Consider the following 19,501-nt stretch of genomic DNA (forward strand, 5'->3'; position numbering starts at 1 on the left):
CTTGTGTTAATGGATTTCAATTGGAGACATAAGTATGAATTTATAATGTTTAAGAAATATATTTTTCTTACTTCTGTCGAATAGAAGGGTATAGAAGCGACAGCACCACAGTAGCAATGAGCTTTACCTGGTACCCAGATCTTGCCTTCCGAATTCCTCCTTTGGAGAAATACCTGATTACAGTCCTGGGAAAGGATGGCACAGGTGAGCTGCAAACACCTTGTGGTGCCAGCAGGCAAAGGTGTATCCAACGACCAGTGGGACCACCAAAGGATGTGGGAGCTGCCTGGAGGGGCTCCCACTGGACTGAAACTATTTTTATTTTACTATTACTTAGATATTTTATATTTGTACATATTTATTAACTCCTTGTACCCGTGGCTCTTATACAACTATAAAAGGAAAGCAAATTTACAAATAAACAAATAATATCATAAAATCAAATACAATTCAAATGAACTGTGAAAAAAAAATAAAGTAAAAAGGGAGGCAAGAGGGAAAGACAGTGTTAGTGTGCTAAATTCCGCAATTTTAATTGTAGGAAGTCAAAAGATGCCGTCCAAAGTTAAGAAATTGAACTACTGCTTACACCAAAATGGTAATCAGAAGAATTCTTAGAGAATTGCAATTGGTAATTTTGATAAAATGGTTTTCACTGGCATGTGAGACTGGGGGTGGGTTTATGGAGGAAAACTTTCATTTTATGTTGGTCCCTTTGTCTGGCTTGTTTGTTTTTTACCACGTGCAGGTACTAGTTTTATTTTAAAAAGTAAATACACTACTCACTAAAAAATATATACTGCATGCCGACTCTGAGGTGAATAGTTTTCAAGGCGCTGAGGAAATAGCAGCAGACAAACCAAAGTTCCCATATTTTCAGACTTTAAATTCTTGTGGGAGGAGATAGAAAACAAACAACGTTGGCACTACTGACATTCTGAGCCAGATAATTCTCTGTTGCCGGGTTGTCCACTGTAGAACGTGGCAGCATCCCTGGCTTCTACCCGTGAGACGTCAGTAGCTCTTGCCCAGTTACAATAACCAAAAATGTCTCCAGACATCTCCAAACGACCCCTGGCAGAGGGGGCAAACTGTCCTGGCGAAGAACCACTGGTTCAGGGTAAAACGCTTGGCTTTGGGGCCAGACTGACCTGGCTTTTATTTCAAGCACCACCGACGATTAGCTATTTATCTTTGGGAACTATACTTCACTTCCCTAAACCTCATTTTCCTCTTCTGTGAAATGGGGATTAAAAACTATCTGGCAGGGTTTTCTTCTTCTCCTTCCTATTCCTGTTTCTGTTCTTTTTCTTCTAATGATCCAGTTAGAAAATTTACGCACTTGGCACATAATATGCATTGAATACATCAGAGCTATTACTATTTCAATTATAATCGTAGTCATGACGACGAGGAAGAATAGGAGAGCAGTGTGTGGAGTGAGGGTATCAGCCAAGGGTAGTGGGGGTAGGAAGTCAGTGTCGGCCTTGGACGCTCGGGTGAGGGGTCTGGTTACGTTCCAGGGCAGCACTCTCCAAGGAAACATCTCGTGATGATGGAAATGGACTATAATATACCATGTTATAGAAAAATAATGTGGCTATGGAGTGCTTGAAACGGGGCTAGTATGACTAAGGAAGTGAACTTTTAATTGTTTTTGTTCTAATTAATTTAAATTTAAATAGTCACACGTGGCCGGCTGCTGCCATATTTTTTGGCCAGCACAACTCAAGAAAGCAAACGAGAGCCACTGAAGGGAGAATAAATGAACAACAAAGAGGAGTGATACAGTTTGTCTGGTGGATTAGTGGGTTGATGGTGCTCGGGGCAGGGAGACCAGAATTCAGTAACCCTGGCATGCTATACTGAGAGCCTGGATGGGGGTGGTAGAAAGGAGAATCTGGGTTAGGGACGGGCCACCACAAAGAGGATGCCCTCAGTGGACCTATTCCTGTTGGCGTCTGCCTTGAGACATCTAGCCTCACCCCAACCCTACTCACTGACCCCTGAGGTTTTCATTTTCCTTACACAGGCCACCATTCCATTTCCACCTCTGAGATCAGAACTGGGACCCACAGCTTCCAGCTCAAAGTTCTTCTTTATAAGCTTTTATAATTATCCTAATAATAGGCAAATCACAATGCCTGCTTTTCAAAATATTCCTCCATAGATCAGATTTTCTGAAGCTTTAATCATTTTCTTTTGTGATCCTGGGTTCTTGCTGAGTTATTTATTTACCGCTTCCTTAAAATTCTGTGAAACTCAAAACTAAACAGCGGACTCTTTTTATCTATCCCTCCATCAAATGCTTTTTAAATCAATAAGATTACCTTTTCTGTGATATATTTAGCCTTATCTCTTTTTCGTACTGAAAAGTTTAAAACCATTTCAATAATGACTTATTTGTACTAGTATTTACTGAGCTCCATGCCATACTGATCTACGACTCTAAAAGGCAAGGGTCTTTTGGGAGAGCAGGCCAATCCATTTAGTGGAAGTCACAGCTACCTTGGAATGGGTTCTTTATTTTAGCAATCAAGTCAACGCGTTATGAAAGTCGTCCAGATTTAGGACAATACACTCATTTATATGCTTTGGCTGCAGAGTGGTGGAAAGTGAAGGCTTTGGAGTCAGCAGAGGATATGAGCCCCAGGTTTATCATTTTCTGGTGGAGTGACTTAGGTAGGTCATTTGCATTCTTCAAACTTCAGTTTTCTCATCTGTAACAAATATAAGATCTTCCTTTCCCATTCCAGAGATTGCTTTGGGACATCATGGAATAGAAAATACTTTGTATAACTTAAAAAGTGGTACAGAATTATTTTTTTTTCTTAAAGTCTAAATGCAACTTCTTAACTGGTTGCATTACTCCAACAATTTTATAATCCAAAGTCTATGTCCTGGGCCTTTTTGTGAACATAACATATGGGGCAGAACTAAAAATGCGTGCACATATTGAGCTATATATGACATTTACTATTTCCCTTTGATCTACTGGACCATAACCATCCTGCAGAGGAAAAGCACAGCGGTCTGACCAGAGTTATAGGAATTATTCAGGACCGTGAGTTCTTGTAGGATTTTGTAAATTTTTACATTGTTAGATTTCATATTTCCACGAGGACCAATGTAATCTTGGGAAGTTAGTCATTTTAGGGATTTCTGTCCTCACTATTTAAAGTGTAGGCAGTTTAGTTACGTTTTTTTAAGATTCTAGAATATCACAAATTCACATTCAGCTACGCTCAAAATCGTGCTAGCCAGTTGCCCTTGGGCACTATGTGAGAAGAATCCTCAATGCCCACGTGTTGTATCTCATTCCGTATACATAACCATGAAATCTTTCCACCAGAAAATCCTACAATGAGCAAGAAACTATTTTTCAAGAAAACTATATACAAGCATTGTTCACCTTGGCAATAAAGCATAAGATCTTCCCAAAAAGAAACATCATTTTCTAAGTTCCTACACAATGTGAAGAAATACATTTTGGCTGTAATGTGTTAAAGGGAGCAGCTTTGTTTTAACAATTGCCAGATGTGGATCGATGTTCTTCCGCCTGCTTTAAATGGTCATAATCCAGAGTCATTAACACCAGGAGAGAATCTGAAGAAAGGTTAATTCAGACCATCTGAGGCAGCCCCAAACGGAATCCACAAAAAAAGAGGATTGATTCAGACTTCTTTTTGAGAAAAAGGGAGAATTTGCGTCAGACAGACTAGAGATTATCCTGTGCTACCTTGAGATTCTTAACTATTGAATGAATGGCTAAGGGGCATAGGCATAGTATTCAAATTCCGGAAATTTTCCCAATTCCGGTTTGTGCAAAGAAGACCAGCACTGTCCCTCATAGAAAGACTAGAGTTACACACACACACACACACACACACACACACACACACACACTTATGCACCACACTCATCTTCTTAGCTTCCACCTGGCACATGCATGAAGGGCATTTTCTGTGTAGACAACAGAGGGAGTACTAAGATGCCTATGACATGGCTTCTCTCCTCAAGGACATTTCCTAAATGTTCTCCTTGAAGAAACATGGTTATCAATTTAAGTTGACTTCTGTTCATTTGAAAATAATTTGATATTTCACTGGAATTTTTAAAGTTTCTAATGACACTGCTCACACCCACTTGGTTGTTGATCTAAACACCAAGTTACAAAATGACAGTAACAAGGTCCAGAGACCTGGCCATGGCATGGCCTAGAGATGGAACCAGCCCTTAAAACAAAGGATAAGTGTTAATAAATATGAGGACACCCCAGATGTTTAATATGCACTTAAGCTGCCTTCCTTGATGGATGAGTATGCCATATTTATTTGATTTCTTACTTTCTTAGATATTTTACAGCTGCAAAGTGTGGTGTGGGAGGAATCAAACAGGTCAATGATCCCAAGTTCCTGCAGCTGTAAGGGAGGACTGAGAATTAGAGCCTAGGACTGGAGGCAGAAAGATGACACCCCTCCAGCAGAGTCTGTCCAGACTTCTTGTGAACGCTCCGCTCCTCTGAACAATCTAATCGTCTACAAACACAAGCGTCCTTCCTTCAGAGGAACGCAGGCTGCTGTCACCAACCAAAATAGTCCTCCAATGAGAAATTATTTTGCTGGAAAAATCCATTCTGTAAGTCAGAGACTATCCTCAATAGTCCCCTGTGGCTTTCAGCCGAGTCCCCCAAGGCTTGTATTAAGATCTGGGTGGCAAGAAGACTGGATGTGGAGACCCCGAAGCTTCGCTGCTCAGCACAGGGGAACATGGGGGATGTGAAGAGCTAGGGGGCCAGAGAATTTAGCAGGCTGGCACAGTGCTGAACATCCAGGCAGAGTAGGGGTTAAAAGTCCAAAGAAATCATGAAGGAGGGAACAGAATTGGAGTTAAGAAACTGGCCCAGAGTAATATGCAATCACATCCCCAAACCTGAGCCACAAGTATTCATTACACAGCATAATAAGCACCAAGCCCGGCAGAGAGAATGAAATGCCAGTAGCTCATTAGGGCTGGTTTAATGGATCTTTCATAAAACAACGGGCTGGAATTGAAAAGCTCAGTAGTAAAGAGGGACAATTCTCTCTCTCATCATCCAAGAGGTTTACGAGTACGTGGTGCTGCTGCTCGAAGAGAAGGGCTCACATTTGACTCGCTCTGAACAACTGCTGCAATTAGCTCTGCTTTTCCTTGCCTGGACATTCACCATCTAACCTCTTGCCGACCAAAGCGTGGTCCATGGACCAGCAGCATCAATGTCACCTGGGAGCTTGTTAAAATATGGAATCTCAGACCCCTCCTCAGACCTACTGACTCTGAACTTGCTTTTTAGTAAGAGCCGCAGTTCACTCATCTCTGCTTTCACGTCTGAGCAGCCTATCTCCCAGGATCTACTCTGACCACCTTATCGTCCACTCTGGGCACAGCCGCCTGGGTAATCCTTAAATTTTGTTTGTTTACCCACTGATTATCTTTTCCCTCTAGAAGGAAAGTTCATGAGGGCAGGAAAAGGGCACGGAATTGGTGTTCAATAAATATTCCCTGAATGAATAAGTGAACTTCCTCCAGTCTGAGATAAAGTCCAGACGATATGTAAGGCCCCGCATATCTTTTCTTTACCCCTAGAACAGTCTCATGCTCTTTTCTCTTGCTTTTATCTATAGGGAAGATGAATTGTGCTTTCCAAGCCCAAGTCTTTATCTCCTCTCCATTAGGACCTGGTTCTCTAATTTGCCCTTCTTCTGCTTACATATACAGCATCCCCTCTCTATCGGCCCTGCCCTTACGCTTAGGACCTTCCACGTTAATAGAGCAAAGCCCACTGCCGTCGCTGCCCTACTAGCCGTACGTATGTTATCTCCCTTTCCTGTGAGTCCTAGACTTCTCAAGCGTGTTTTCCTACCCTTATTGACTCATTCGCTTCCCAAGATCTTGCTTCTGTCCCCACAATTCGGTTTGGAGTCAGACCCAGATTCAAAACTAGTCCTAAAATTTGTGTGACTCTCTCAGTCTCTGTTCCTTCATTTAAGTGGAGATAATAGAATCTTCATCAGTCACTGTGATTATTAAAGTGCCTGTCACAGAGGCTGGCATGTGGCAGGTGCTAACATAATTGTAGATTCCCTTTCTTGGAGGAACGCTGAGGCTAATTTTGCAACCACCAAATTATATTTGACCAGGAATTTGACAATATAGAATACAGTGATTCTGTTGTTAGGAAATAACCATTGGAAATAATTTGAAATATCATGTAAGAGTAATGTACAATCTATTCCATTGCAGCATTCTGATGATAGTGAAAAATAAGGAATAATCATGTCCACTGTCTACATGATAGAACATTATGCAGGTAGCAAAACGTTGTAAGAGATGCTTAAGATAATGCTGAGTGGAAAAAAGGAAGAATTCAAAATTGTATTGTTCTGATCTTGATTATGTAAATTCAAATGCACTAGATGAAAAGAAATAAGCTAAGTGGCTTAAAAAGTGTTAACCATAATTTCTGGATTGTGTAATTATGGATGACCATTCCATCCTTCTTTACACTTGTCTAAATTTTATAAAAGGTGGATTTACTCTTTTTACAACAGAAAACATTACTGAAATAAATAATAAATCCAGTGGTCTTTTATTTATTCTCATTCTTCAATTTTTCTGTAGAACTTGAATTTTAGCCTGGTTTTCTACTACCTCACCTGTCCTTCTTTCTTTGCTTTTTCTTTTTTAAGTTCTTCCTTTAACCAATTTCTGCCCCTCATTCTGCATCCTAAATGTCAGTGCTGCTAATAGTTTTCTCTCTGGTTCTTGTCTCACCTTTCTTGATAATGTCATCCACGTCCTATCTCCCTAATTTCTCAGCTGTTGATCTACCTGTTCTGCAATCTACCAGACCAATCCACCTACTTATCCAGCCACCATGGCCCAAACCCGCCTCTTCATGTTTTATTCACTCTCTTACTAACTCAGTCAGCATTTATTAGCTGTCTTCTGTGTACCAGGCAGTCTGCTAGAGACTAGGAATACAATAAAAATAAAAAGGAGCCTCTTTCCTCAAGGAGCTTTTAGCTACCTTTCTTCTCTCATTTTTCCAGTTATCAAATTCAGCTGCTAGAGCCACCATTGAGTCCTTCTGCTTCTCACTCCTCCTACTAGTCAAGAGCTGCTATACTGTGTATAAGCATTTGACCTCAGAAACATCTCTCATCGTCATTACCTCTTTTTTTGTGCCCACTGTCAACACCCTCTTTGAGCACCCATTTTTTCCGGGATTATCCTATGACAGCTTCCAGAGGATACTTTCTCCAACATGCTCTCACACACAACTCTAATTTATCTCATACAGAGTATAAAATAAGTCATCTGAAAACGCAGTTTACCTTATAGTGGTCTCTTATTCCAAATACGCTCAACAGCTTCCCGCTGAATACTGAAGAAACCCCTCAACTTGGCATTTAACGTCCCCTTCCAATGTATTAGGTGGAACTGAATGAAATTTTTATTTTTTAGTTCAAAAAGGATAGACTATTAGCCACTTCATACGATACAACCTACTCCTATTCACGGACCTTTCCATCCTTATCTGCTAAGAATCCCTTCTTCTGCCCTGTTCTCTAGAATACAACCGAGATCGGTCTACGCTTTCCAAGTGTGTTCACTTCCTCTGGTCCCTTTGCTCACGTTGTTTGTTCTTCCTGGATTTCCTCCATGCATTATCTCTCCCTTGAATACCTCTATTCATCTCTAAGTTCCACCTCAAAAGACTCATCCTCCACAATCTATTTCCTGTTGAGTCCCTTCTCAATTGTTAGTCATCTTGTTCTACAAGGAAGTCTATTAAGAAATCATGCATGTGTCTCTTATGGTACCAATGAGCATCGGTGCTACTTCCCTGTCTTATCCTGCTGCGCCGGCTGAGCTCCGAAAGTGTTCTGTTGTTTATACCCCTTTGCAAGCAGAGCACCTTAATGCATATTTGTGTAACTGTCAGTACCCTCAGTTATTCTTCTGGGTTAGTTGTACTTAAGGTTGAACGTGGTATTTTCTCACTGTTCATGGTACTGTTCCCTGCTTGTTTATTTATACCGGCCATCTGAAACTTCTTCTGCCATTAATTCAATTAAAAAAAAAAAGACCTTTGCAAGATAATGGCATCAGTTATGCTATTTAGCACTTGAATTCTCTGGCTAACTTTCTTACATAGATTATGCAATTCAGTAATATGACTTTATTGTAATGATAGAGGAGATGCTTTATGAATTCGTTTATTTTAAAACTTCTTAATTTATCTCTGATATTCTTCCTTAAAGAATAAAGTTCCTCAGGTCAAATATAAAATATATATTAAAAATATAAAATATACCAGAGCTTGAATATTGTAGTTAAGTATCTGAAGAGACATTCACTTCTACCTTGTGTATAGAAAAACAAGAACCTAGAGGATACCATTTTAACCTTATTGCAGTAACATATATATCACGTACACAAAAAAAACATTAAAATAATGACTATGAGTCAAAAAATCTACTAAAAAATGTAGTACATTGTGGTTAATATGAAAGACTTTGGGCCAGACTTATGTTATTGCCCATGTTGGAGTCTCAGTTCATTCATCTGTACAATGGAGACCAGACCCACTTCCCAGGATTGTAGGGAGAGTGGAAAGGAAATAACATGTGTTAAGGGCTTAGGATACTATCTGGCACATAGTTAATAACAAAACATTATAGTTTTATTAATAAAAATAAATGACAAGTAAGAATAGCATTCTCTGAAGCTATTATGATTCTAGAAGTTTCTTTAGAGATTCCTTAAATATATATTTATAAAATGATGTCACACTTAGCAGTCCTCAATGAGCAAGAAAGCGTTTAAGAAGACTATGACACCATTTCTAGTATTACATTGAGAGAGGGAGCGAGAGAGGCCTCCTCCCTCTGCTGCGGCTACATCTTGGCTGAAGACGTGAAGAGCAATAAACAACGTCAAGCCGGGGAGTAGTGTTTAGGAAGCGTCCATAAAGCGAAACTCACGCTGCAGTTTGGCATCTGTCCCCTGACTGACGAAAGCGAAAGGGGACATTTCAGAAACTCTTTCCATCTTAGCCTAAAACCAGAAAAATTCTTTTCCATATAGCCTGGAGAAATTGCTACAAACAGTTCGCCTGCTTTTCTACCCAGTATTAATTATGTAATTAATTATCATTAGTTAGAGATATACAATGAATATTTGGGTAACTAAAAAAAAAAAGGAAATGTACCAAATTTCTGTTTTACAGTGCGTAATCTCACGAAAAACAAGAACGAAAACGTAACGGAGGAAAACGCAGATGAATTCATTTATCTATCAAATAATTAAATAAATATTTATTGAACTCCAACTGTGGTCCAGGCTCTATTCTAGGTGCTAAAGATACGAGTGAAAAAATCAGTAAAGGAATTAACTAATGCCAAGACGATATTGATTAGAAAAACCGTGATATAGATCCCTGACTCTCTGAGAGTCCAATAATCAAATTCTATTCTGATTTGACGACATAGACTATTTGGATAAACTCTGGTTTATTACACAAAATCTGTCAACACACCCCTGGATGAATTTTAAAATGGTCCTACAAAACTTAGGCACAAAGAGGCTCTTGGTAAGGTTAACATGCCACTTCTCCACTACCCAGAAAAATCGCAACAAACCTGATGAGTTCCTATTGACAATATATTGAAGACATTTTTTTAGTGGTTAAATAATTTTATCCTTTTCCAATTCTTGAAAATACCCCAAAGTTCAAAATTAATATGGCAATGATTTGCTAAATGAGTCAGAAGATTAGGAAACAGATTCTCACATGAAATATTTACCATACGGATTTAGTTAGATGGAAAAATACCAAATAGATGGGTTTGTTTATTTGTTTGTTGCCAAACATGAAATGTTTTCACTTACTCTGAGTGAAACCTAAAAAGAGAGTATGGTCCCAAGGGTTTTACAATATCCAAGAGGAATAGTAAATCCTGTTTGGGGATTTCATATATGATTCCACTGAGTAATTTCTGAGGACAAAAATGTAACATTTCATGCATTTCTGAGACCGGTCTATTAGATTTTGTTCAATATCTGAAATAACGCAATTTCCTTTTTTGGAACACACTGATGTATTTTAGCAAATTCATTCCCCTGTGCTGCTGCCTGCGCTGGGTAAGGGTGGTGCCGGTGGCCTCTGCCCCTCCCCTCCCACAATGACTGCCCACAGCAGCAAGGCTCTTAACAAGGGCTGTGGAATGAATGCACTCAGGTTCCCATAATTACACATCGCAGAAGAAATTAAACAAGGACAATGCATTCGTCTCCTTCAAGGGCTACAAATATCCACGCTCACAGATGTACACGCACGTACTTTGGGGATTTCAAGATCAGGAGGTGAACATTAGCCATTTTTAACGTACATTTTAAAACTAACCTTACTGCATTAAATATTTTGGACTGATAGTCTTGAGGGGAAATACTATATGTATGCCAAGGAAAGATTTAAAAGCTAATATTGATTTTCTTCTCAGGAAGGCAGAAAATGTCTTCCCCATTTTTTTAAAGGCAAATTATGTATATACGTTTTATTGACATGAGTATACGTTAAAGTCAAAGATTATCTTAAAGAAGTAAAGAAAATGTAATATTCATAATTGCCATCTCCAATCAATATACATCCTGATGCTGAATCTGAAAATTAATATTTTTTGTGTAAGGCATCAGGCCCAGGATCAATGGATTCAACTGCTTACACGGCAAGATGAAGGATTACTTTCTTATGCTGTCAACGCCCAATAAAGCATATATAAAATCAGTTCTCTTAATAACTAACAACCTTGGCCTTTAAATATATCCTGTGCTAAAGCCTAAAGCATCAGTGAAGAAGTCCATTATTTTATTCCCAAAACCCAACAATACTGAGTCATTCTGGGCTTTCGTCTCTCGCGCTCATTCCACCTGGGAACGGCAAACCATTTTATTTAGCCATTTTTAAAAACCACTTATTAGCAGGATGCCCTGAGATAAAATCATGACTTAGTATATTTCTCTTACATTCAGATTATTGAATTTTCATTAAGATAGAGAATTTTGGACATTTTTTTTTAGCTGTTACAATGATAAAAATTCGAAAATAAGCCAGACATATTTATATTTGTTAACATCTTGCAACAGAGGCAAAAGACAATTTTTTAGACATCTTGTAATCACAACAGCCTTGATAAGGGCGTTCTCTGCGTAGGAAATCATACACGCTATAGACAATGACACGCAGCCTCAAGGATAAAGACCCACCATACAGAGATTAATTTAACTAAAAACATCCCAAATCTTCCACGATTTTCTCCCATTTAAACATCCAAACAAAACATGTGGTACCTTTTAATTTTCTGAATGAGTAGTTCCCAGTCAATGTTTCTTCGGTTAGAGCCAAGCTGGAGAATCTACCAAAACAAAACAAAGGAAAAAATACATACGTAGATTCGTTAACAAAATATGAAAATTGGAACTCACCAGTAAGCAAATGCATTCTTTATATCCAGATAGTAAATCTACGTCTTGAGATCTGTGGTACCAAAAAGGCAGTACTGGAATTTTTTGGAAGCTCGGTAATGAATGTTAAAGCATTTTACTTTGAGATCACATAAAGCAGATCCTTTGAAAAACGGATTCAAAATAAAATAAAATTTAGAAGACCCCAAACCATTACCAGCGCATATGCAGCGATACCACCCAAGTCTAGCCTTTGAGGATTGCTGCAGAATCCTCCTGCCGGAGCATTATCCCCGCGGGCTGGCTCTGCTCTCCAGCCCCAGACAGACGCAGTCTGCAAGCCACGAGCTCCTGTCTGTGTGTGTCGGGGAAAGGGAAGCTGCAAATTAGAAAAAGTCCCCGCAGTGGCGAAAAGCAAAATAAGGCGAGTGGGAGAGGGAGAGAGCGCTCGCTAGCCTCAGAATTTTCTAGAATGATGACAAGCCACCCAGCTCCGCCATCATTCACTGACAAAAAGATGCAGCCCTGGCTTATGATCTAGTTCTTTGCCGTGGGGGCTGCTGGTATCAAACCCCTGACAGGCATTTCAATCGCCTCCATCCAAGTGTGTCCCCAGGAGTCAGTCTGTAAGCCTATGAATGTCATCGTCTGGTCTCCTTTGTGTTAATGCCAGACACACACACACACACACACACACACACACACACACACACACACACACCCGTGCTCAAACAGAGAGACAGTTTCCGGGCATATAGGATTACAAATAAGTCAGGCTACAGAAACTGGATATGACTAAACGACAGTTTATGGGAATTTTTATTATCTGCATTGATGACATCACAGATTCTTTGATGTTTTGTCATTGGCAGATAATTACAATATTTTTAAAACTATCACACATTGCTTATTTATATTCCAAAATAAATAACTGTGCTCATTCGAGAAATGCATATATTTATGTAGATTTTCTTATGGAAAATTCAGTCACTTTGTAACTGTGATGATTATGCACTTGGCAATGTTTTCCCTACAAGGGAGAATGCAGCAAAAAACAAAGAGGCTTAGGAAACCAGGGCTGATGTGTGATTTCTGTGGGCAATCGACTTTATTCCCTGTACATAAAAAAGCAAAATGAGATAGCAACCAGCTTGTGTACTGGGACTTTACAGCCCCTGAGGACCAGGCAGGGAACTGAATCTCTGGCATAATCAGTATCCCCTTTATGTTAGCAGCTGAAATTAACAGTTGAATATCCGGGTTTTACAGCGCCCCTCATGTAGGGAGGTTAAAGGTGGAGTAATTCCCTACATTTATTTCTTGGACAAAAAGGAAGGAGAAAAGTGTTAATAAATAAATTTTTACAGCATTGTTAGCTTCCTGCATCTGTGAATGGCGCAAAATTCGATGTGGACCAAAAGGGCCAGCTGTGAAGAAGATTGCGGGGAGGGAGCATCACCGTAGTTACCGGAAACAGAAAGTACAGAGAAAAACAAGGTGATGATAGAGAAGAGGGAAGGAGACTACACTGGAGGAAATTTAGAGACAGAACGAGATGCTTCATTCTCTTCCTTCTGGAAAGAACTGTCTCTGTCAGTTCTATACTATATTTTGAATGCATTAGGATGAATTTGCATTTTCCATTAGCCACCTTTCTTCTCTCCTTCTCCACTTTTTGATCACCAGCTAATTTTGCTTTCATAAATATTCAAATGACGGCTCTTTTGTACGAGATGGAGCCTGCTACTCCTTGCCTCTGTCCATCTTCTGGGTTCATGGCCACCACACGGCCTAGTCTACACCCTTGTTTCCTAGGTGAAAAGCTAAGGCCCACGGTGTCTGACCAAGGTCACAGAGCTGCCTGGAGACGCAGCAGAGTCACCGTCTCTGCTTCCTAGCACAGGTCCCCGTTTTTCTCCTCTCAGCAAGTGACTTTCTTTCTGTGCTCTCTCCCATTCTGTTCGCAGGCAAAACAGATTCCAGAAACATCCTCTGTCTTTGATTTTGTAAGCCTTCTTTTATTTGCTCAGGCAGCGATCTTCCTCACTAAAATGTGTTGCAGTCATTCTGCGGGCTGGCTTTGCTTAAGATCTGTGCTGCGCTGTGCTGGAGGGCTGAAGAGTCTGGGGTCTTATGTCACTGCTTTCCTTTCCTTCCTTGTCTGGAACACAGATGAATCAGACAGGACTGGCCTTTTGTGAGCCTACCTTGTCAAGCCTGAACTTGATCGTGACACACCACGTACTCTAACATCCCTGGCATCACTCTTTCTGCAGGCATGAACCTGGGCAACCAAATTGAGTTGGCCTCCCAAGAGTTCCCCTAGTCAGAGACCATGTGGACCTTCTGGTGGTTACCCAAAATAATGAAGCCGGAAAACTGGGAGCCCAGGTAAAATTTAAAAAATAAAAATAAATAAAAAAAGATAATTCATTCAAAAACAACCACTAGGGGGCGCAATACTTGCTAAAATCTTTCAGAGCTACTCAGTAAAAATTGTGACTAGGATTTTGACCTTGATGTTTTACTGTTTTTATTTCCTTTCTCAAACATTTTTTCAATATTCAGTCCTTATGACTCATTGCTTTTAGGTTAACTCATCTGTACGTAGGGTCATATTGCCTTTTTTGATGTCTGAAATACGGTTACTGCCACCACCCCTATCCTCTTCCCCCAGTTTGTCAGCTCTAAAATAAATAAATCACATTTAAAAAAAACATGATTATCCTAGGTAATAATTACAAGAAATTCTAGGTTTCAGTGAATCCTACATACTGGTAAGGATCCTTCTCCTCCAACAATGTCCCTTTCAATGTGATCCCTCTGTTAAACGTCTATTTTTCCTCAGTGATTGTGGATGCTAAGGTTATTTTTTGCAGCAAATGTTTTGTTTTAACACATTGTTGTTCACTTATGAGCACAAAAAAATGATGCGCAAGCCTGTCGCTTCTTGAAACATGAGTCATATTCCATCAAGATCTCACAAAGCACACAGAACACTCTTGGTCAGTCTGAAAGATAGCACAGCTTCCAAAAACATTCAGTACTCTCTGGGAGTCATCTAGAATCAGGACGTCCGGCTCAGCCACTGAGAACGGGTTGGCATATTCTTCCTCTTTTCCTTTTTTTTCCATTTGTTAGTGAAGGAACTATCACTTTGACATGTCCATTGTAGAATAAGCACTGTGTGTAAAATATAATTGTTGCCTTTATTTACATTATATTCTAAGAACGCAGCACGACAGATAATTGAGAGACTTGCATGATTTTTATATTTGTGCTAATGAGCCTAAGCTAGTCGAGACCTTGGCTGAGCACCATCGTCAGTTCCTTTAACCACTCTTGGTGACACACATACATCAACACATGTATTTCAGACACTTGACAGATTCTAGAGAAAAAGGAAACAACATCTCCTCCTTAAGGAGCTTCAACTACAGTGGAGAGAACTTAGAAGTAAACAGAAATCGGACTCCGTGCTTCTTTTCCTCACGGCGATGACACTGTCTCTGCCCCTCTGTCATCCCTGCTTGATCTCAGATCCCGATTCTTGGGAATCTGATTTAACTACATCCCCAGATTCAGTCAGCTCACCCACGTGGCTCCCCTGGAAGACCCTTGGTTTCATTCCCCAAATATATTAGTCTGTGTACTTGTAGGTCACTCTTGAGTCTCTTCAGGACTAAATGGAGGCGTACCTTCCTAACCCCCCTGAAGCTTTGGTCACATACCATCTTCCAACCAGGGCTTTCCTGACGCCCACAGCGAAAGCTGCAGCCTCGTGCCTCTCACAGCCCTTCATCCCCCGCCCCAGTTTTCCTTTTTTCTATAGTACTTGTCACCTTCAATCATACCATAAATTTTATCATGTTTACCATTCACTACGTGCCTCACTCTACTAGTGTCATGAGCGAAATCATCTTCACGGGTTGGGACACTGGTGTCTCCAGAGCACCTGGAACAGCGGCTGGAACATACAGGCGCTCAGAAAAATTCTTTCTATGAGCGAGTGTGAAATCACAACATTAGTGGGAGAACTGGAGTGTTCAAGCACAAGAAAAGTCTATACTGATTTCCTTCTTCTATGTTCAGTCTTCCTTATGAATATTGTCTTTTATTTGTATTATAAGTCACCTTTTCCCATGGAACCAATATTTTCTGTAGTTTCCATTAAAGCATATGCATTTATTTAAAATAGGGACTTGTCTCCTACTTTCTTTGAATTCTGGAAAGTACCCAGCATGGGGCTATCAACTCTTAAATGCTGAGAAAAAGCTTGCTTGATAAATCATGTTTCTATTGGTGGCAAAATATGCTAAATTTTAATCTTCAGATTATTTGAATAAAATTAGAATAATTAATAAATCAATATTGCCTCAAGACTAAAATTGCTTTGAAGTGGCTTTTTAAAAATTGACTATAATTACTATAATTTTTATTTTTAAAAGTAATAATAGAAATAATAATTATACTTTTACCTAGTACTCTTGAATTTGAGTTACTCTAAACATAATAGGTAAAAATAACTAAGTATTTTACAAATTGTTATCACATCCACATTCAGTGCACACTGTCTGGCCTTATTGACCACAGACACCATCTTCTCTCCCAACAGGTATGGTCCACACAGAGTATTCTGAGGCCAAACAGACAAAACAAGAAAGAGAAGTGTCATAATTAGCATATTAGTCTGAATTATATGAAATGTTGAAATTCTATTACTTTTTACCTACAAAATGGCAATTTCATATGGTTCAATCTAATACTGGAGAAGCTATAAAAGGAAGGAGAATTGTGTAGACTGAGTTGTACACAACGCCCCAGTTTCCAGGCAGGGCAAGTCTATATGCCCACAGATTAAAGTATAAGTTTCAAATTCAATTTGCAGCACCTTCCGAATATTAAAAATTATTAAAAGCATGGCTCCAAAAGCTGTTGATTTTTTTAAGGCCATGGGGCTCTATGATTCATTTGAGGATCTGAAAGTTTTCTAGAAATGTTTCTTGAATTCCTTGACAAATTCAATAGTAGGTTTCTAGATCTCTCTCTCTTTTTTAATTTGCATGGGAAATAGATTCAACACAACACCATCAATGAAAGACACATGCTCTAGAGAATCCCTAACGAATGGGATGAATAACAACGGGTCAGGAGTTGAAAGACCATCACCAAGCACCAAAAGTATAAATTTATGTAAATTACTCACATGGTTTTCTTTTGTTTCTCATTTCAAACTACAAAAATTATTAATTACATAACATCAACAAAGCTGAATTATCCATTATAAAAAATAATCAACATGTTGAGAAACTCATGTACAAGATTTTGAGAGCAGATAATGGACAAATTTATTACTGAAGGACAAAAACTTCCCCCCCACGGGGCCGGCATGGTGGTGTAGTGATTAAGTTTGCAAACTCTGCTTCAGTGGCCCTGGGTTCGTGGGTTTGGATCCCGGGCACAGACCTACACACCGCTTATCAAGCCATGCTGTGGCAGCATCCCATATACAATAGAGGAAGATGGGCACCGATGTTAGCCCAGGGCCAATCTTCGTCAGTAAAAAGAGGAGGATTGGCAACAGATGTTAGCTCCGGGCTAATCTTCCTCACCAAAAAAAAAAAAATTACCCCCGAAAAATAAAATACTTGAATCACTTGACTCCTGCCCAAATTCTTCTTGTTATGACTGATGAGGACAGACTGCATTAATTAGCTTATTGTGTACTTTATGTCTCATTTACTTTCACTAGGTATTCTATGCTACTGAGCTGGACTTTTTACTTATTTAAAGTTTGAAAACAGACTGATATTGTCCAGGCCACAAACCCGATAATTATTTGCCTTACTTTATATTTATTTTAACTTTCTCTTATACATATAACCCAGTAGGAAATATTTTAAACCAAAATATTCAGTATCTCCATGGAACTTTGATAAAGAATGGATCAGAAATAAAGTATGTTTCTAAAGAAGCCATGGTGACATACGGGTCACCCGTGGTCATCTTTGACATCCTCACTGTGATTCTGATTAGACTTGGCCTGCAGTGGGAAGGATGAATACAGTCTAAGCAAGTTGGGTGAGGAGGAAGGCAGGATACGTGGACCTCTTTCCAGCTGCCCCTGAATCATGCTTACCCTTCTGAGTCATCATGATCAGAGTTTGGCTTCACAATTTCATTTTAAACCTTAGTGTGGTGATTTTCCCTAAAAATCAGTTATATTCTTATCCAAATGTAAGGACAAAATACATTTCAAATTATTTTTGGATAATGCACCATTTTGAACCTCAGAAACATTCAAATTTCACTGGAAATTTTGCACAGGTAGTTTTAAAAATAATAAACTTTGTTTTTCTTTTTCCCGTCAGTGTTTTTATTTCACTTAACCAGCTGAAGCCAAAAAGATGATGTAAATGAGAAAGATTGAGAGAAAGACAAAAGTTTCTCTTCTTGTCAGCACTCAAAATAAAGTTTGACTGTCATCTAGGGAACCAGCCAGCTCAAAGGCCATATGTAGGTTTTGTGTGCCATTATCATCGAGGCTTAGGAAATGACAGTATCCAAAGTTCTATTCTGCTCACATACTTTCACCAAAGTAAACTGAACCAAATTTCTTTTTTAAAACTTCTTTTTAAAAACAGTGTCATGTGAATTATGAAAAATAATTGCTAGTTCAAGTCATCAAGTCATAATCTCATTACGCCTGGAGAACGATGTTGAGAATAAAGAGTTCTCCAGATGTTGAAAAAAAAAAACTATAATGGTAGAAAACTAAAACTGTCACACATTGCTGGTGGGAGTGTAAACTAGTCTGACCACTTCAGAAAACTGCTTGGTAATACCCAGTAAAGCTAAATGTATGTCTGCCTTATGACCCGGTAATTCCATTTCTAGGTCTATAACCAAAAGAACTGAGTACGTGGGTCTACTTAAACACATTTACAAAAATGTTCTCAGTAGCTTTATTCATAACAGCATAAAACTGAAAACCACTCAAATGCTCATTGATAGCAGAATGTATTGTGGTATATTCATATAACGGGTTACTACACAGGAAAAAAAAGAATGAAAAAGAATTACTGCCAAATGCAACTACTCAGATGAGTCTCACAGCGTAATGATGAGTAAGAGAAGCAAGAGACACAAGAGCCCACACTGCATTATTCCATTATAAGAACTTCAAGACCAGACAGGACTAATATTCAGAGACAGAAGTTAGAATAACGTTTACCCCTGTGGGGATTAAGATGGAGGGCAGTATTGACTGGGAAGAAGTACAATGCCTTCTTGATGTAGGTGGCAACGACATGGGGGCGTGTACCATTGAGATGTGAGTACTTTATCAAGGTATGTTATACTTCAGTAATAATAATAACATCAACAATAATAGATAATATGGTGCCATTGGTTTAGAAACTCTTTGTTTACAACAAATTTTAGGATCTATAGTGAACATTATGCAAAAGGGTTCTGGTATGAACATACATTTTGCAAATGTCCCATGTAACCGTGGCTGCATAAGTGAAGGCCCCATGATGATCATATGTTTGTTAAATAACACGTTGTAAGGGGCTGTTTTCTTCAGAAGGGAGAGGACATTTTACGTGGGCTTTTAATAAATAGGCATCTGTAAGGTAAAAACCACGCAGTAAAAAGCCGTGTAGTAAAATGTGTATCTTAGGAATATAACAAGTGAAAATGTCTGTAGGAACACGTACTGAACCACACTACGACAGAAGAATGGACAGGTAAGGTGCTTTGAATAATCTTCCTTTCACACAAATCCCTTGCCCTTTGTCGCTCATCATAATCACTAGTTTATTTTAGAAATCATCTACTTCTTTTCTTCCAACCCAAATCTTATACTTCCTGTTTGGTCCATTTAATGTTCTGCCCTCTTTCACAATGGCTTCCAGAACTCCCCCAGCAGACAGTGCCACAAAGCTCTTTCCTTTCTCAGAATCACCATGGCACCAAAAAAAAATCACCA

General features: G+C 39.2%; 1 protein-coding gene across 38 annotated transcripts in view; it reads right to left on the bottom strand.

Annotated features, from left to right (window-relative positions):
- MAP2 (microtubule associated protein 2) overlaps positions 1–19,501 on the bottom strand; it is a 281,613-nt gene that overhangs the window by 133,094 nt on the left and 129,018 nt on the right. For all 38 annotated transcript variants that reach the window (XM_087424902.1, XM_087424924.1, XM_087424939.1 and 35 more), the window contains exon 3: positions 11,395–11,459. The gene's annotated coding sequence lies outside the window, so the exon portion shown is untranslated. The remainder of the gene's footprint in view (positions 1–11,394; positions 11,460–19,501) is intronic.

Source organism: Ceratotherium simum, chromosome 37, assembly GCF_057802395.1.
Source record: "Ceratotherium simum simum isolate JZ-2026a chromosome 37, ASM5780239v1, whole genome shotgun sequence".
Classification (NCBI taxonomy): domain Eukaryota; kingdom Metazoa; phylum Chordata; class Mammalia; order Perissodactyla; family Rhinocerotidae; genus Ceratotherium; species Ceratotherium simum.